Source organism: Thalassophryne amazonica, chromosome 13, assembly GCF_902500255.1.
Source record: "Thalassophryne amazonica chromosome 13, fThaAma1.1, whole genome shotgun sequence".
Lineage (NCBI taxonomy): Eukaryota > Metazoa > Chordata > Actinopteri > Batrachoidiformes > Batrachoididae > Thalassophryne > Thalassophryne amazonica.
Genome location: NC_047115.1, coordinates 90895334 through 90915219, shown reverse-complemented (window position 1 = coordinate 90915219; position 19886 = coordinate 90895334). Strand labels below are relative to the sequence as shown.

The window sequence follows — 19886 nt, the reverse complement described above, 5'->3', positions numbered from 1 at the left end:
TCTGATTTTCACCACAGTCGATTAACGCACCACCCGGAACACTCACTCTGTGGGTTTTATTTCCCGAAACACTACAAAAAAAAAAAAAAAAAAACAATAGTGGCAGCAGGGCGTGTGTTTGTGTCGGGGGGGGGGGGGGGGAATGTCACAAATACAACCATTTCAACTTTGAAGAAATTTAAATATGTAAAAGAAAAAAAAAGAAAATGAATGGGACCATTAAAATGAGAACATAAACCAAGACCAGTGTGTTCAGAGAGCACTGTGAAACCACAGCCACATTTGAAATATTGGGCATGAGTAGAAAATGTTTCATGGGGTTTTAAATAGGGCTTGACCGAGATGGATTTTTAAGGACCGACACCACAAGGTTCGAAGGCCGATACGATTTTTGACGCCGATATTTGTCAGCAGTAAAAATTATGCAAAAGGTGTCAAAATTTATTATAATGCACTTTTAAACAAAACTTTAAATATTTTGCAACATGTTTCATTGACAAAACCTTTTAGCGTGACCTTCACAAAAAAAAAATAATAATAATAAATAAATAACATTATTACAAAGTTAAACAAATCAAAATACAGCTGACACAGCTCCAGTTTGCACACTGCTACCTTCTTCTGTGACAGTCTGTGGGACAGCAGACTTCAGCACCAACAAGCTGAATTTCTCTAACAAATCAAGTAGTGCTGTCAGATCTTAGTGGTACATTTGATACCGTGGATCATCATATTGTACTTGATAGGCTGGAGAATCATTTTGGGATTACTGGGAGTGCCCTTGCATGGGTGACGTCATACCTGACCAGTCATTCTCACTGTGTTTCATACAATAACACTACCTCTAACCTTAGTGACATGAAATTTGGGGTTCTACAGGGGTCTGTCTTAGGCCCCCTGCTTTTCTCCCTTTATATAGCACCCCCTGGGCACATATTGTGGCATTTTGGGATTACCTTTCACTGCCGTGCTGATGATAATCAGATATACATGCCGATAACTGCTGGTAATCTCATCCACATAAATCCTTAGAAGATTGCCTTGCATCAGTGAAAAGCTGGATGTCTAGCAATTTACTACTTTTAAACTCTGACAAGACTGAAATGATGGTTGGTTGGGTGGAACTAATGAAAAAGAAATAATTGATCTGGTGCATAATTCCAAAAGCAAGAAATTAACCGACTTCAACAATCTGGATATGGCTTTTTTTGAAAAAAATATTGATTGTATAGTAAAATCTTCCAGCTACATTTGTAATATATCATTAAGTTCTGGTAAATTTCCTTCTCAAATGAAGATAGCTAAAGTAATACCTCTGTTTAAAACTGGTGACAAACACACTTTTTCCAATTACAGACCTATCTCACTTTTACCACAATTTTCCAAAATACTAGGAAAAATTTTTGTAAAGAGACTGAATAATTACTTACTAAAGCATGAGATACTCTGCGAAGAACAATATGGATTTAGAAAATCTAGGACTACTTCACATGCATTGATGGATTTTGTGGAAAATATAGCGACTGCAGTTGATAATAAACAATATACAGTAGGTATTTTTTTTATTTACAGAAAGCATTTGACACTGGTAACCATGAACTATTACTAACCAAATTACAGAAATATGGAATCAGAAGACTGGCATATGACTGGATAAATAGTTATTTACATGGTCGGTCTCAGTATGTTCAATATAACAACACTGACTCTGAACTCCGGGAAATTACGTGTGGGGTGCCCCAGGGTTCTGTGTTAGGTCCTTTGTTATTTATACTGTATATAAATGATATAAGTTGGGTGTCAAGAGCACTGAGGTGTCCTTTTTGCAGATGACACAACTGTGTTTTGCAGTGGTGATAATCCTGAACAGCTTCTGGACACTGTGGAAAATGAATTGGATAAATTTAAGGCTTGGTTTAACGCTAACAAATTGTCACTCCACCTTGGAAAAGCTAAATGTATTATATTTGGAAATAAACTTGTACCTAAATGTAAAAATGTAACCATTAACAATATGGAAATAGAGACAGTAACTGAGAATAAATTCCTAGGTGTTATAATTGATAATAAACTCAGCTGGAAACCACATATAAATTCATAAAATCGAACATGTCAAAATCTATCACCATCATGTACAGGGCCAAGGACATACTGTCACAGGAAGGGTTACTTACTTTATCATTCTTTAATAGCACCATATATGACATATTGTATTGAGTCTTGGGGTAACACTTACAAATCAAACACCAATCAAATTTCTCTTACAAAAACGTGCCATTAGAATCATCTGTAACAAACATTATCTTATCAACGCATTCCCTGTTTACGACTTTAAATTTATTGAAATTCTGAGATTTAGTGGATTACATCACAATACAAACTTTGTACAAAGCCAACAACCAAGCCTTACCACTTCATGTCCAGAACCTGTTCAAGATGAGGGACTCTGAATATAGTTTACGAGGATGTGCTGTATTCAAGAAGGCTCCTATATGCACCAATGTAAAGGGTTTTTGTGTTTCAGTTAAAGGGGTGAAGGTTTGGAACGAATGTCCTGTTGAAATTAGATTATGTGGTTCTTTAGTTTGTTTTAAGAAACATTATAAAAATATAATAATTTCCGGATATAATGAAAAATACAACTGAATCAATAATGTATAAATATGATGTATAACCTTGTTAATGTATGGTATGTATCTGTTGTGTATATGTATATACAACCCCTGGCAATAATTATGGACTCACCAGCCTCGGAGGATGTTCATTCAGTTGTTTAATTTTGTAGAAAAAAAGCAGATCACAGACATGACACAAAACTAAAGTCATTTCAAATGGCAACTTTCTGGCTTTAAGAAACACTATAAGAAATCAGGAAAAAAATTGTGGCAGTCAGTAACGGTTTCTTTTTAGACCAAGCAGAGGGGAAAAAAATATGGACCACTCAATTCTGAGGAATAAATTATGGAATCACCCTGTAAATTTTCATCCCCAAAACTAAAACCTGCATCAAATCAGATGTGCTCATTAGTCTTCATCTAAAAAGGAGTGATCACACCTTGGAGAGCTGTTGCACCAAGTGGACTGACATGAATCATGGCTCCAACACAAGAGATGTCAATTGAAACAAAGGAAAGGATTATCAAACTCTTAAAAGAGGGTAAATCATCACGCAATGTTGCAAAAGATGTTGGTTGTTCACAGTCAGCTGTGTCTAAACTCTGGACCAAATACAAACAACATGGGAAGGTTGTTAAAGGCAAACATACTGGTAGACCAAGGAAGACATTAAGCGTCAGGACAGAAAACTTAAAGCAATATGTCTCAAAAATCGAAAATGCACAACAAACAAATGAGGAAGGAAGGGGAGGAAACTGGAGTCAACGTCTGTGACCGAACTGTAAGAAACCGCCGAAAGGAAATGGGATTTACATACAGAAAAGCTAAACGAAAGCCATCATTAACACCTAAACAGAAAAAAACAAGGTTACAATGGGCTAAGGAAAAGCAATTGTGGACTGTGGATGACTGGATGAAAGTCATATTCAGTGATGAATCTCGAATCTGCATTGGGCAAGGTGATGATGCTGGGATTTGTTTGGTGCCGTTCCAATGAGATTTATAAAGATGACTGCCTGAAGAAAACATGTAAATTTCCACAGTCATTGATGATATGGGGCTGCATGTCAGGTAAAGGCACTGGGGAGATGGCTGTCATTACATCATCAATAAATGCACGAGTTTACATTGATATTTTGGACACTTTTCTTATCCCATCAATTGAAAGGATGTTTGGAGATGATGAAATCATTTTTCAAGATGATAATGCATCTTGCCATAGAGCAAAAACTGTGAAAACATTCCTTGCAAAAAGACACATATGGTCAATGTCATGGCCTGCAAATAGTCCGGATCTTAATCCAATTGAAAATCTTTGGTGGAAGTTGAAGAAAATGGTCCATGACAAGGCTCCAACCTGCAAAGCTGATCTGGCAACAGCAATCAGAGAAAGCTGGAGCCAGATTGATGAAGAGTACTGTTTGTCACTCATTAAGTCCATGCCTCAGAGACTGCAAGCTGTTATAAAAGCCAGAGGTGGTGCAACAAAATACGAGTGATATGTTGGAGCGTTCTTTTGTTTTTCATGATTCCATAATTTTTTCCTCAGAATTGAGTGATTCCATATTTTTTTCCCTCTGCTTGGTCTCAAAAAGTAACCGTTACTGACTGCCACAGTTTTTTTTCCTGATTTCTTATAGTGTTTCTTAAAGCCAGAAAGTTGACTTTAGTTTTGTGTCATGTCTGTGATCTTCTTTTTTTCTACAAAATTAAACAACTGAATGAACATCCTCCGAGGCCAGTGATTCCATAATTTTTGCCAGGGGTTGTAGGTGTGTGAGCAAAATGAATATGTATCTATGAGTCTGTGTTTTTTGAGCATAAGTGCTAATAGTGTTGGACTTGGACTTTTGGTATGGGGTTGGTAACTGATAAGCTTTGCTTCTTCCCACCCCCTTTCAGACACACAGTGCAAATTTTGGTTTTGTTTCAGTTTGTTTTAATACGATGTGACTATGTGCTGTGTTGCTGAAATAAATTTCATTCATTCATTCATGGTTCTTGGTTCAGTGAGACATCGGCATCAATTCTGACCAGTTAGCCTGCGCCTGTGTGTCATAATCACACTAACAAAGTGAGGAACCTTGGGTAATTTCTGATCCTATGTTGTCCTTTGTCCTCCACATTAGAGATATTATGAGGACTGCTTTCTTCCACCTGCAAAATATAGCAAAGATTCATCCTATCCTGTCTATGGCTGATGCTGAGACCCTGATTCATGCATTTGTCTGGACTCCTACAATGTTCTGTTTTCTTGTTTACCGAAGTCCAGCATTAGGGGTCTCCAAGTGGATCAAAATGCTGCTGCCAGACTTTTGACACAAAGCAGAAAGTTTGACCACATTACACCCATTTTGGCATCTCTTCACTGGCTTCTTGTCCCTGTGAGATCAGATTTTAAGGTTCTGCTACTAGTCTATAAATCTGTTCACGGACTGGCACCTCCCGATTTAGCTGACCTAATTAAACCCTATGTACCAGCCTGGGGTTTCACGTTCTCAGGGAGCAGGACTACTTTGTGTCTCTAGGGTGAATAAAAAGTCTGTGGCTCACAGAGCTTTCTGTTATTGTGTCCCTGTTGTGTGGAATGATCTCCCTGTATCAATAAAACAGATTCTGTGAAGCCGGAGTCACAAACTCATGGCCCGCAGGCCGGATCATGTCATCTGGCCCGCAACTTGATATCAATTTATTGTGAAATTCAGCCCATCTGAGAAAGAAATTTCCAATTTCCGTGGTGACCCTGAACGCAGCATATTTACCGCTGTGAACCCAAACAAGCCAAAAAAACAAAAAACAAATAAAACATTTGGCACACTGGCAGCTCCCTCACAACGTAAATCAGAATGTCCAAAGGCTAAAAGAAAAGTTGATGTCGAGCACAGAGTGTTTCAGGAGCGGCGGGAAACCAATTATTTCTGTGTGGAGTTTAAGGGGAACGCCACCTGCCATATCTGCAAGCAGAAAGTTGCCATTCTGAAGGAATATAATCTCAAATGGCATTTTTTATTTAACATGCGGAGCAGTATGCAAAGTTCGAGGGAGAAGCTTGGACACAGCGAGCTGCACAGTTAAAGAAAGAGCTGTCATCTCAACAAAATTATTCCAGAGAGCGAGAAAGGAGGCCGATGCGGCGCTTGAAGCAAGTTACGTTGTGAGTGAGATGATCGCCAAAGCGGGAAAGCCGTTCACTGAAGGTCAGTTTCTGAAGGACTGCATGCTGAAAGTTGCAGATATTGTCTGTCCAGAAAAAAGAGCCAATTCAGCAACATCAGTCCTGTCAGCCAACACAGTGGCAGAGCGGATCACTGAGCTTTCAGATGACATTTATTAACAGTTACGTGACAAAGGCAAACGTTTCAGTGCGTACGCTGTGGGTCTGGATGAGAGCACAGACCTCTGACACGGCTCAGCTCGTCATTTATGTCCGCGGTATTAACGACCAGTTCAAATTAACAGAAGAGCTGCTCAGTGTGAACCCGATGCAAAGTCGTACCACAGCTAAGGATGTATTTCAGCTGCTGGGTGACACAAGTGAGCAGGCTGGCCTCTCCTGGAAGTCTCTCATAAGAATAACGACAGACGGTGCACCATCAATGATGGGGAGGAAAAACAGACTCGTAGTGCTTGTTCAAAAAAAAAATTGGAGGAGGAAAGTGCAGATTCTGCAAATGCTCTGCACTGCATTATCCACCAGCAGGCGCTGTGCAGCAGGTGCTTAAAGTTTAACAATGTGATGTCTGTTGTCGTGAAATGCATCACTTTAATTAGATCCAGAGCCTTACAGCACCACCAGTTCCGTGCCATTTTAGAGGAAATTGATGCATCATATGGAGATGTGCTGTACTTCACAGAGGTACGGTGGCTCAGCAGGGCAAATGTCCTGAAGAGGTTTTTTGAGCTGAGAACAGAAGTGAAGATGTTCATGGAGGAGGGCAGGCTGGACCTTCCTAAGCTTGATGATCCCAAGTGGCTGATGGACCTGGCTTTTCTAGTTGACATCACAGAGGAACTGAACACACTCAATCTGAAGTTGCAGAGTCCAGGCCAGCTTGTCAGTGCAGCTTTTGAAAATGTCAGAGCTTTCATGACAAAACTGATGTTATGGAAACCTCAGATCTCTGAGAAAGAAACTCTTCCACTTCCCAGCATGCAGTTCTCTTGCGGAGGAGGACAAAGCATTCAGTGGTGAAAAATATGTTGCTGCCATTGAGAAATTACAGCAGGAATTTGACCAGCGGTTTGCAGACTTCAAGACACACAGTGCCACATTCCAAATGTTTGCTGAGTCCTTCTCCTTGGATGTGCAGAATGCTCCTAGTGTGCTACAAATGGAGCTCACTGACCTGCAGTGCAATTCTCAACTCAAAGCCAAGTTCAGAGAGACCAATGGAAAAGCAGAAATGCTTGGAAAATTTCTGAAATGCCCCATCTTTTCCAGAACTTTCCAGGATATTCAAGAGGACCATGTGTCTTTCTGGAAGCACATATCTCTGTGAAAATCTATTCTCCACCATGAACTTTAATAAATCAAAGTACAGATCCAGACTCAGTGATGACCACCTTGAAGCCATACTGAGGGTTTCAACTGCCACCTCCCTCAGAGCAAATGTGGTTAAGCTGTTTGAGAAAAAGTGTTCTCAGGTGTCTGGGAGCAAGCATTAGAAAAAAAAAAGAAAAAAAAAAAGCGAAATATGAATGTAAAATAGTTCATGTTGTTAAGGACAGTTGTTTGAACGGTTGAATGTTTTTTCCTTTTTATCCTCTTCTAACAACACTGGATGCTCAGCGGCCCTCTGGTAATATGAGTTTGAGACCCCTGCTGTAGAGACTTTCAAGTCCAGACTTAAGACACAATTATTTTCCCTTTCGTATGGCTAGCAAACTGGCATAGTATGTTACTATGCATTTTACTCATTTTATTAGGAAACAGAGCAGGTCGCGGTCTCAACTTTATCTAATTCTGGGTCTTTTAGTGAAGTTTAGGACTAGTGGCCGGTGATCACCTTAGTATTTCTGTTGTTTTTCTGTTGCTCAATGCTGACAAATTACACTGTATTCATTGTCTTTCTGATGCCTGATTGTTTTCTCTCTGTTTGAGATGCGGCTCCATCCACGGACGGGTGTGGGTGTCTATTTCTATAGCCCTCTTATCCTGTGCACTGGCAACATTTCCTCTATATTCGTTTTGTGAATCGTTTACAAATTATTTTGTAAATCGTGTCTGTAGCATGGCCCAAGTAGAGGGTCACCCCTTTGAGTCTGGTCTGCTTGAGGTTTCGTCCTCAAATAATCAGAGGGAGTTTTCCTTACCACTGTCACCTGTGTGCTTGCTCTGGGTGTTGGTAAGGTTAGACATTACTTTGTGTGAAGCACCTTGAGGCAACTTTGTTGTGATGTGGCGCTACATAAATGCAAATATTATTTTTTTTTTTTTACTCATGATTTTATTTATTTTCAAATACAATACAAACAAAATACAACACTCAGATGAACATGAACATAAACACATTTGCCCAGGCAGTGTCTTGTCAATCAGCTTCCTGAATACTTAAGCCATTTTTCCCCATTTTTTGTCCATTTGAGCTTCCTGTAGTCTCCGTCTGTATGTCAGCTTTTCCATTAAATATATGTCTTCCACTATCGATATCCATTGGTCCTTTGTTGGTATGTCTATTGTTCCCAGTTTCCTTGTTATTGCCTTCTTTGCAGCTATCAGCATCGTTTTGATTAAGTATTTGTCACTCTCATGTATAATTCCTTCAGAAAAATTACATAAATAAAAAAACACATGTTCCAGTGGTACCTTATATCCCAACACAGAGGTCAAAACATCCCAAACATCTTCCCAAAACTTACAAATTCTTGTACATTTCCAAAAAATATGTACATGGTCTACATCAATATCTCCACACCCTCTCCAGCATTTTTTTATGTTTGTTAACTGTTTGCTTTTGATTCTTGGGGTGATGAAGAACCTAATGAGGTTTTTCCAGGCAAACTCCCTCCATGTCCGAAGCTAGTTGTTGTGTGGTGGACCTTCCACATTTTTTGCCATTCTGTGTCCCCAATTTTTATCTGTAACTCTTTCCCAATTACATTTCACTTTGTTAGTTGTATTTTTTGTCTATGTTTGTTAAGGCTTTATATAATGATGTTATTATTTTCAGATTAGTATCCCCATATCCTTTGTCATAATTTCAACTAGCTCACTCTCTTCCATGGAGGAGGCCGCCTGTATTTCAGTTTTATGGAAATTTCTCATTGAAGATAACGAAAAAAGTCTTGTTTCTCCAGTTCAAATCTCTGCATTAGATGTTGAAAACTGTCCAGCTGCCCATTCTTCTCTAAAACACACCACGCTGTTATCCCTCTAAATGTCCACTGTTTATAATTCTTGTCATATAAAGCAGGTTTAAAGTTTACATCATATGCTATCCATTTAAGTTTTGATTCACTTTTCTGATGTTTGTGTTGTTTGAGTATTTTAAACCATATAAAGAGTGTATGTTTGGTTATAGAATCTAGATATAGTTTATTCTTCTCAAACATTCCTCTATCTCCAATGATACTTTGGATGGGCTGTTTTAATATTTTTGTTTCAATATCTTTCCATTTTCCACAGTAGTCTGTTTTGCACCAATAATATAGATATTTTATTTGTGAAGCATAGTAATATTCTCTTAATTTTGGTAATAACATCCCCCCTTTTTCTTTGTGCAGCTGGAGAGTTTTATATTCAACCCTAGGTCTTTTACCCCCTGCCCCCCAGATGAATCTGGAGATAATCCTGTCCCATGTTATAAATTGCAATGTAGTGACCTCTACTGGTAATGCTTGGATAGGAATAAAAATCTCGGCAAGATATTCATTTTTACAATCTCAATTCGTGAGCTAAAATCTAAAGGTAATGTATTCCATCTTTTTATGTCTTTCTGTATTAATTTAAGTATTTGAGTTTTTGATATGTTAATCTTGTATCCAGATAAATAACCATATCTTTCCATCATCTCTATCAACTTGGGAAGTGATGTATCTGGGTGCTCGAGGAAGGCTATAACATCATCTGCAAAAAGTCCAATTTTATGTTCCTCTCCATTTATCGTCCCTCCTTTAATGTCTTGATTTTGTCGTATTGCTTGTGCCAGTGGTTCTATAAAAAATTGCAAAGAGGCTAGGTGAGAGGCAACACCCTTGTCGAGTAGACCTATGAAGAGTAAACTGTTCAGTAAGATCACCATTTATTTTTATTCTGGCTGTGGGGTCTTTGTATATTGTTTTAATAATATTTATTGATTTGTTATTGAAACCCATTCTCTCTAGTGTCAAATATAAAAATTCCCAATTAACATGGTCAAATGCCTTTTCAGCATCTATGCTCGTAATAACAAAATTTTTATTCTCCCTTTGTGCCCGTTCAGTTATGTGAAGAGTTCTCCTAATGTTATCATGTGTTTGTCTCCCGTGTATAAATCCTGTTTGATCTTCATCTATTATTTCTGTTAGGAATACATTAAGCCTTTTAGAGATGATGGATGTAAAAATTTTATAATCTATGTTGAGTACTGAGATAGGTCTGTAGTTTGTGTAGTACTCCTTATCTTTACCTGGTTTAGGAATAACCGAGATGATTGCTTCTGACCATGAAGCCGGCATTTTGTTTTTCTTTAGAGTCCAATTCAGAGCGCTGTGGAGAATAGGCATAAGTTCCTCTGTAAAGATCTTGTACCATTCCGCTGGAAAGCCATCGCTTCCAGGTGACTTATTATTTTTTAGTGCTTTTATAGCTTTTTTAATTTCCTCTCTTGTTATATCAGCTGTCAATATATTATTTTGGTACAGTCCAATTGTTGGTAAATCTAGTTGTTGTAAAATTGTCTGATCTCATCCTGATTCACAGCAGGGGGTTGTGAGTAAAGCTGTCTATAGAAATCTCCAAAAACTCTTTATATTTTCTGGGTTGTAGGTTAACTTCCCATTTTCTGATTCTTTAATCTTATCTATTGTGTTTAATGTTTGCCTTTTTTTTATTCGCATGGCTAACAGTTTTGTGGCTCTGGGTCCTGATTCATAGTAACTTTATTTATAAAACATGTTTTTTTTTTCCATGTGTTGTGTGGGCCGCCAGAAGAGGAGGTACTGCTGGCCCATCACCACCAGATGGCGCCCTGCTTGGAGTGCGGGCTTCAAGCACGAGAGGGCTTCGGAGCGACGTGCACCAGCTGTCACTCATTTTCCACATCACCATAAAAGCCGGACTACAACTCCACCTCCCCGCCGAGAAATCAGCAACCAAGAGGTAATCTTCTCTGTGGTAAATTTCTCTGCTAACTTAACTCTTCCTTGCAGCTGCTTGCCCTGTGGTGTCCTTATCGGAGCTGGAGTAAGGGCGTGACCGCGACGACTTCGCATCACGCTCCATAGCAGATAAGTGGTTACACAGGAGCTGCACGAGTGTGTGATTGGAGGTGGAGGTGCTCCCTCCTTGGAGAACATTGACTGTGAGTGGACTACTGAGTGTGCGGATTCACACTCACCTGGATTTTCTCTGTTCTCTGCCAGCAGTACCAGGGTCGACAGCCGAAGGCAGAGGCCACCTGGGGACTCGGCGGCTCCGGTGTTCTTCAGGCCCGCTGGTGGTGGAAGCTGTGTGGGAATCAGCTCTTCTCTCGCCAGAGGTCTTCTATCTTCGAGCCTGCCCACACGTCACCTGGTGTATAATTGCCAATCCATATCTCTGTCTGTATTCCGTTGTGTGTTTCCACAACATTAAATTGTTACTGGTTGGCTTATCCATTGTCCGTTCCTTAGCGCCCCCTGTTGTGGGTCCGTGTCACGACACCTTCCCAACACCATGTCCTCAATTAAAATATATTTATTAGCTTTTTAGTTTCTTGGATCTGCAAGTAAATTTCTTTTTCCTTATTTTTCAGAAACTGTTGTTCGAGTTCCTTTAATCTTACTGAACAGTTTTCATATGTCTGCATTTTCTTCTTTTTTAACCATGATGTTTTGGAGATTAATGTTCCTCAAAGCACCGCCTTCATCGCATCCCACACTACTATTGGTTCTACCTCTCCATTATTGTTCTGTTCAATGTATTGATTAATTTCTTTTTTGTTTCTTCTACTACTTTTTCGTTGTTAAAATTCCCACATTTAGTCGCCATAACGTCTGTCTTTTGGAACTATTAATATTAATTTATATGTATATGGCATTGTGATCTGATATATCGGCACATCCAATTTTGCATTCCGTCACTCTATATACATCTAGTTTGTTAATCAGAAAATAGTCTATCCTTGAATATACATCATGGCTTGCAGAGTAATGTGTATAATCTCTTTTTAGTGGGTTAAGGGTTCTCCATATATCTATCATTCCCATTTCCTCTACTTATAACTTTAAATATTTCGTTAAATGTAATTTGTTTTTCCATGTGCTTGTTGTATCTAATTTATGGTTTAAGATTATATTAAAGTCCCCCCCACAAATCAGTATTCCCTCTGCCTCTGCTGCTATTTCACTAAACAATGATTTGAAAAATTGCTTATTGATTTCAGGGGGGCATAAACGTTTATTAATGTAATTACCTGATTTTCCAGCCTCCCTTTTACTATTATATATTGTCCCTCTTTCCCTTTTATCTCCTTATCTAAAATAATTTTTTTTTGAATTGGATATAAGTATCGCCACACCCCTCTTACGGCCTGATGAATGATAACTGTAAAATGTATTCCTAAATCCTAATTTTTTAATTTCTCGTGTTCCTGATTATTGAGATGAGTTTCTTGGAGAAATGCAAATTGTATTTTTTCCTTCTTCAATTTTGTTATAATTTTTCCTCTCTTAATGGGAGTATTTAGAGCATTCACATTCAGTGAAAGAATTCTTATATTGTTGTGCATATTAATTTGTTAATTTCTATAAAGAATACAGTCCCGGGCAAATAAAACAAACAGAACAAAGAACCAAATCACACAACTCCTGAACAAGAACTTCCACTTGTGAGTGGATCCTAAACCACCCCTCTTCCCCTGTTGGTGGGTGTGCTGTAAGTCCCTCATTAACCTTGAGGGTCTGCCCCTAGACACCATAATATACCTTACAGATGGATTAGTATTGTGTCTAGAAAAGTCCAACATCTTTCCCCAAAGTTTCTCAGTCGGCATTTTTGTTATTTAAAAGGTCATCACATTCCCACAAAAACAAAATAAAAGAGATCTAAATAGTCTGATAGGGCTGTTACTATAAAATTATTGAATCAACATTATAAAATATAATAACTAAAAAATCGTAACAGTCCCCTTATTTCTTCTTCTATTAAGTTTACACACCTGACACTAGCATAGTCTTTTGAAGGTTTTTACCTTTTTCACTTTTCTGTATTGGGCATCCTCTCATACTCCCTCAGTCCCTCCCGTGCGCGTTGAGCCGTCTCCCGGTTAGATCCCCCGCTCACTCGCTGCCATCCCGTCACTCGCTGGCTGCCGTCACCGCCGTCAGGTGGGGTTACAGGGAGCCCTTTCGCTTTCATTGCGTGCGTTGCATCCTCTGCGCTGTCTTGACGGCGTCACTCCAGTGGATGCGTATTCTGGTGAATGGGGTCTGGAATTTTATGCCGCATTCTTTCAGTGTCTTCTTAATGCCCAGGTATGTATGCCGCTTTTTCACTATTTCTGAGGGGTAGTCGTGATCAAACTGGATTAACCTTTCCGCTATACGTATCTTTTCTGCCACGCTTTCTTCAGAATCATTTCTTTCGTTTCAAACTTTAAAAAGTTGACCACAATCATCCTCGGATTGTCACCTGGGTTGGGTTTGTATGGTGGTGTTCTGTGTGCGCGTTGTATTTGTAGCTCGACGTCTTCGGACGTGTTCTTCCAGCTTTGTTGCTTGCTTTGAATTTTTGTTCCATTTGGAGTCTAAGCGTGCTCATTTCTTGTTTTATGTCAGCTTTCAGTTCCTCACCAAGTGTGCATAATTCGGCCCGGAAAGTTGTTGGAAGTTTATCTATATTTTCGCTAATCTTGACTAATGCTATTTGCCAGTCCTCCCGGTGCTCTTGTGCTGCTTCTTGCGCCATGTTGTCCTCGTGTTCACCTTCGTCTTGAACGTCAGGCTCTTTCTTCATTACTTTGTTTCTTAGACATCCTTTTCAAGTACCACTCTTTCTCATCACTATTGTGTCAGATTTTTATCGAGTTCTTTTAGATTTGTGAGGTTTTAGTTCACTGACTGCAGAGAGCTCTCACTACACAACCTTCTCCCCCGCCATCTTCTCGGAAGTCACCCCTGGAAGTATTGAAATGGAAGTTTTGTTACTGGCAGGACTTTGCTACAAACCAGAAAGCAGTGATTCATATTTTAAAAGAGTGGTATGGGCTAATAGCCTCTCAGGAACTGAGGTAAGGGGCCATTTTCCCATGTGTTACCTGGCACTTCTCAAACATCAATTGTTCTATGTCAGGGGTTTTCAAAGCGTGGGAGAGTGAGCTCCCCCTCAGAGAACAAATGAACATTTGACAGCCTTTGTAACCTTATAAACATGTTTTTAAAGAACTTTCTATTCTTTCACATATTTTACACCCTTTTCAAAAACATTAAATGTGTTTTAAAGAACTTTCTATTCTTCTATTTTTACCTTTTGTCACATTTTAAACATCATTTTAAAAAACATTTAAACATCTCTGTGTGTTTTTAAATGTCTTTGGCATAACTAACACATTTTAACATAAATAATATTAATTCAAACAGGGATGGGTATTGATAAGATTTTATCAATATCAATGACATTACTGATTCCGCTTATCGATCCGATTGCTTACTGATTCCCTTATTAATACCTCCTGTAAATTTTCTGCGTACTAAAAGTAGGCTTTACAGGTTTTCTATGTCAATAACATTATAATAATTGATAATTATTGATAATTAATTAATTATTGAGTCTTAAAGCACATAAATATGAAATTGGTCACTGGATTCTTGATCGCTGGACATAAATTGTTGTCCTTTTGTCCTTTCTGCTGCTCCCGGCTGTACGGGGGCGCCACAGCGGATACAGCCAGATCCGAATCGGTATTTGGCACAAGTTTTACGCCATATGCTCTTCTAGACGCAACTCCAGTTTCACCCAGAGAAACGTACACAGCCGCTGATGTTCTGAAGAGGTCTCCTATCCAAGTACTAACCAGGCCCCACACTGCTCAGTTCCTGAGATCTGACGGGTCTGACACAGAGCAGACTAGCTGCACGATGTTTGGACATAAATAAAAACTAAAATAAACAAAATATGTAGTTTTTCTCAAAAACATTTCCTTTCAGACATTAATGGCATGACTGTAACTCCATACCTCTGAGCTGAACTGTTGCAGCCGGCTGTGCTGCAAGTCAACATCAGTGTAATTCATAAAGAACACAGGACATCTCATTTTGGGAGGAAAAAAAAACATTTTAGTCTGTTGTAGTTTGTTGTCTGTGTTACAACGTTTGGAAAGAGGTGTCATTTGATTTAAAATACCAATTCACTTTGAAGTTATTAATTTCGGCCGGACTCCAACTTGACTCGACAGAGAGCAGCGCAGTGTTTGGACCTGCGTGAACAGAATGGAGGACTATTGTCATTTCTTGCCTGCAACAAGACAATAGTCCCAGTTAGTGACTTTAATCCACACAAAAGTGACTCACGATTGACATTTTTAAAAGCCTTTGTGAGGGGTTAAGAAACGGATTTGCCGCTTCTGAAAAGCAGCGAAGCAATGAACCAACAAAGCAGTGGGTTGGAGCACTGCTTCATTACTTCAAGCTTCAACAACAGCCGCTGCATTGATCATTTTCCCGAACACTCTCAAAAACAAAGGCCGCTCTGAATGACGAATAATGGAATTGTTAAGCAAAAAGGCTATTGATGTCGGTGGATCAAATAATTTCTTAATGATTCTCAATACCCATCCCTTGCGCTCTCCCTGAAGAACTATGGCACCCTCTGGGGGGCCTCACAGTTTGCAAACCACTGGTCTATGTGAAAGAGAATAAATTCAAGTAAGATTTCTAATGTTTTGTAATCTACTGTAAGAGCCACAATTTGACGCAATGTAACTTCAGGGCTGTGAAATGAAAACTGTCAAATCCATGGAAAATTTGCAGGGGTCTGGGGGGCACAGCACCCAGGAGCTGGGGTCTAGGCTCCTGTGGGGCCCCAGAATTAAATTTTTTTCTAATAATACATTTTCAGCATCTCCTAGAAGAACAAATCTCAAAATTAATGCATACTTAAATGATCCTATGTTCGACCTTTTATTTGACCTGTCAATGATGATGATGAAATAACAGAATATGACGTGGAAGTAGGACCTGGAATGATTTTCCTTTTAATTGTAAACCAAATTATGCATTAACTCAGAACAGATAAACTACATGAAATTCAAGAAGACTGAAAAGACTGTTAAAGTATTTCAAAAACCACAGATAAAGCTTGTAGAATATTTGGAAAATCATGGTGAAATATCAATAACACACCTTAAAGTAAAAAGTCACTTATGTTCTTGTGTAAATTCATGTCTGGTGTGTTCATGAAGCCAGCGATGATTCCACGGATTCTTGTCCTTATAAGACTTTTTCCTTTCAAACCGTCTTTCTCGCCATCTTCTCTCTGTTCGACGTCACTCCGTGACACAGACATGCTGCAAAATTCTTACTTTACAAACTTGAAAGCTCTAAAAGTTTGCGATGTCCACATGCTATGTTTGCTTAAGCGTCACGCAGGAGCCACACAGCGTCGCTGCAGCAACCAACCAGTCCCACTTTACGACAACTGTCGTAACAGCTAGGCTTTGAGTGGCAATTTTCCTCCTCGAAACTCAGCGAATCTGAGGACACAGATTTGTATCTGTAACACACAGATCAGTGTCCGCAGACTTATAAAACTTGCACGATGTCATAAAAAAAGAGAACGCTTTGCGATAAGCATTTTAAAAACTCAGTGATGATCACGATTAAAGAGTAGAACACTAACCCCCCCACCATGATGAAATCTGCGGAATCCCGCGGATCCGCTGAGTTTTCACAGCCCTGTAACTTAAATGTTGTAAATTGAATATTTCTGTTATTTCATATCATTTTATGTTATGTGTAGGTCACAAAGACAGTTCAAAAAGTTCAAAGTTCAAAACACATTCATATTTGGTGGACATAGCATTTGCTCCCTTCTTCAAAATGGTCTCATCTAACAGTGTCTGACAGAGCTCTCTGCCTCACTGGATAAAAGCTATTGTGTGTAAATGTAAATTTACACACAGTAGCTTTAATCCAGTAAGACAGAGTTGTGTCAAGCAGAGGTTTTCTGTCATCTTGATAGTTTTATATTTCAACAATTTTGAGTGGGATTGCATTATTTATTTATTTATTTTTACAATATAGCCCCTTTAAAAACTCTTATTTTAACAAGAGTTGAACTTGAACTGATTTGATTGTAAAGAATAAAACTTGGATGAAAAACTTTCTCAAACATGGATTTTTACATTTTCCTCTTTCACTAAGTGAGACTGTACGCTGAAGATGATCGCTTAAGATCACTAAGTTGCTCTGCTGCTTTAATGAGCATTTAGCGCTAAAGTCTGCTGTTCACACAAATGATCCTGTGATTATCTGTAAACGGTAAAATAGCTTGTACAGTTTATAAATGTTCCATGAAAACTAACTTTTGTTTTCCTCTGACAATGACTGAACCTGCCTCTCCTCTGTTCTCTCTCAGTCTTCCCCCCAGCTCCTTCAACTTTTCCCCCTCCCCTCTCCTCTCCTGAATTCAACCACTGTCTCTGCCGTTTAGTGTTTTCTCCTCGAGGAAACACGGAGCTTTTTGGAAGCACAAAGCCTTTAATCTGTAAAACAAACCATTGATTTCTGAATGTAACAGCAGCTACGGATAAAGGATGAACTGTGGATTATTCATGAAAGATTTTGATGAAGTTTTTTTCTTTTGCTCAGATGGAGAGATACTGCTTTCAGCTGTGCGTTGCAGCATAGAGTGACGCAGTAGCACACAGCACAGGAAGGCAGAACAGATCAGTGAGTCGCTACATGCAGTGCTGCAAAAATAAACTGTCATATTGGCATATCAACCTGTATAAATGGCCAATAACGATATCCGCAAAAATATAAAGTTCATGAGCATCAAAATGTCCAAATCATTAACATAAAATTAGCTATTCTCCTATACTTCAATATACGCTTAGAAATCTGGCCTTGACTGCTGACTGATTCAAACCAAAATAAAATCATTTCTTCCTGCCTGCAGGAAACAAAGTACCTGCCACATTTGATCAAAAGGGATTTGGTATTCTGAAGATATCGTGCAAATATACGAAGAGACACGTCGATAAAAAGCAACCGATGCAAACACAAGAGCATGTGCCTCTGCTGGAGTTGTGAAATAAAATAAAACTTTAACGTCACTGTTTCAGCTTCATGGATTGTAAATTCTGGGGACAAACAAGCAAAAATGTCTAGTATAGACACTTAAAGACAGGAAGTCCTTTATGTTGCCAATATGGCCACTGCCACACCCAACTGCCCTCATGACATCAAGACAGTGAAGCTGTCTGACAACTTATTTACCAGGACACAAATTATTCATGAGCAGTTGAAGCAGAACAGAGAAGATCCAGATACAGCATGAAGTGCACCGCCAAGAACCTTCTGCCTTTCCATTCCCAGAGACCCGTTTTAAGGACCTCAGTCATAACAAAAGAAGAATCATAATACATGTATGGCCATTAGCTCGTCAGAGCCATGACTGGATGTTTAGTCATAAACTGGAGAAACACAAAGTGTTAGAGCAACAAAAGACAGGAGGATGACCCTGAGCCAGGCACAGAGCATCTTGCTCTACAGACATGAGGGTAACAATTTTCCCCCACACTTAATTTTATGCCCTGAAAAAGAAAGAGGAGCTCCACAGAAATCCTGAATCCATAGAAAAGGAATCAAAGTCTGAGACAAATATTGAGTTATTTTTGTTCTAATTTGCAGTCATGATTTCATGTTCCGAAATGACAAATGTGCTTTTAATAAAACTTGTGTGGATGGTGGTTTCAGTGAGCAAATGATTGTCAGAAAACCAGAAAAGAGCAAAAGAGCACATTAGTTTGGAAAGATGACAAAGAGGGAAGAGAGATAACGAACAAAAGAGAATTACACACACTGCGTCTGATGCACACAGGGCTTTACTTTTCAGACTTTTTAATGATGAATTCTTCTTCATGTCACAGCTGTGGGCAGAAAATCGTCACAGAGACACCATTTGAGTTTAGGAAGTTTGTGACTGTGGAGTCTTTGGTGTGGGCAGCGACGACATGGCTGCTGAAGCAGCTTTGAGACAAAAGAAATTGCTGCTTCACATTGTGATCACCATATAGACCCTCATTAACAGGACACACACACACACACAAAGATCTATTACAAAGGCAGGAACAACACAAAAAGAGCTTATTTTTGACATTTCAATTACAGTAGTGTTCAGAATAATAGTAGTGCTATGTGACTAAAAGATTAATCCTAGTGGTCTAGTGGTTAGAGGAGGTGATGGTCTAGTGGTTAAGGCGTTAGGCTTGAGACCAGAAGATCCTCGGTTCAAATCCCCGTCTGACTGGAAAATCACTAAGGACCCTTGGGCAAGGTCTTTAATCCCCTATTGCTCCCGGTGTGTAGTGAGTGACTTGTATGGCAGCATCCTGACATCGGGGTGAATGTGAGGCATTATTTGTAAAGCGTTTTGAGCGTCTGATGCAGATGGAAAAGCGCTATATAAATGCAGTCCATTAATCCAGGTTTTGAGTATATTTCTTATTGTTACATGGGAAACAAGGTATCAGTAGATTCTCACAAATCCAACAAGACCAAGCATTCATGATATGCACACTCTTAAGGCTATGATATTTTATTTGAATTGGGCTATTAGTAAAAAAAAGTAGAAAAGGGGGTATTCACAATAATAGTAGTGTGGCATTCAGTCAGTGAGTTTGTCAATTTTGTGGAACAAACAGGTGTGAATCAGGTGTCCCCTATTTAAGGATGAAGCCAGCACCTGTTGAACATGCTTTTCTCTTTGAAAGCCTGAGGAAAATGGTACGTTCAAGACATTGTTCAGAAGAACAGCGTAGTCTGAATAAAAAGTTGATTGGAGAGGGGAAAACATACACAGGTGCAAAAAATTATAGGCTGTTCATCTACAATGATCTCCAATGCTTTAAAATGGACAAAAAAAAACAAAA

The 19886-nt window shown here is 39.1% G+C and overlaps 1 protein-coding gene across 1 annotated transcript in view; it reads right to left on the bottom strand.

The window, feature by feature from the left end:
• LOC117523180 (WD repeat-containing protein 11-like) overlaps window positions 1–19886 on the bottom strand; it is a 378317-nt gene that overhangs the window by 96589 nt on the left and 261842 nt on the right.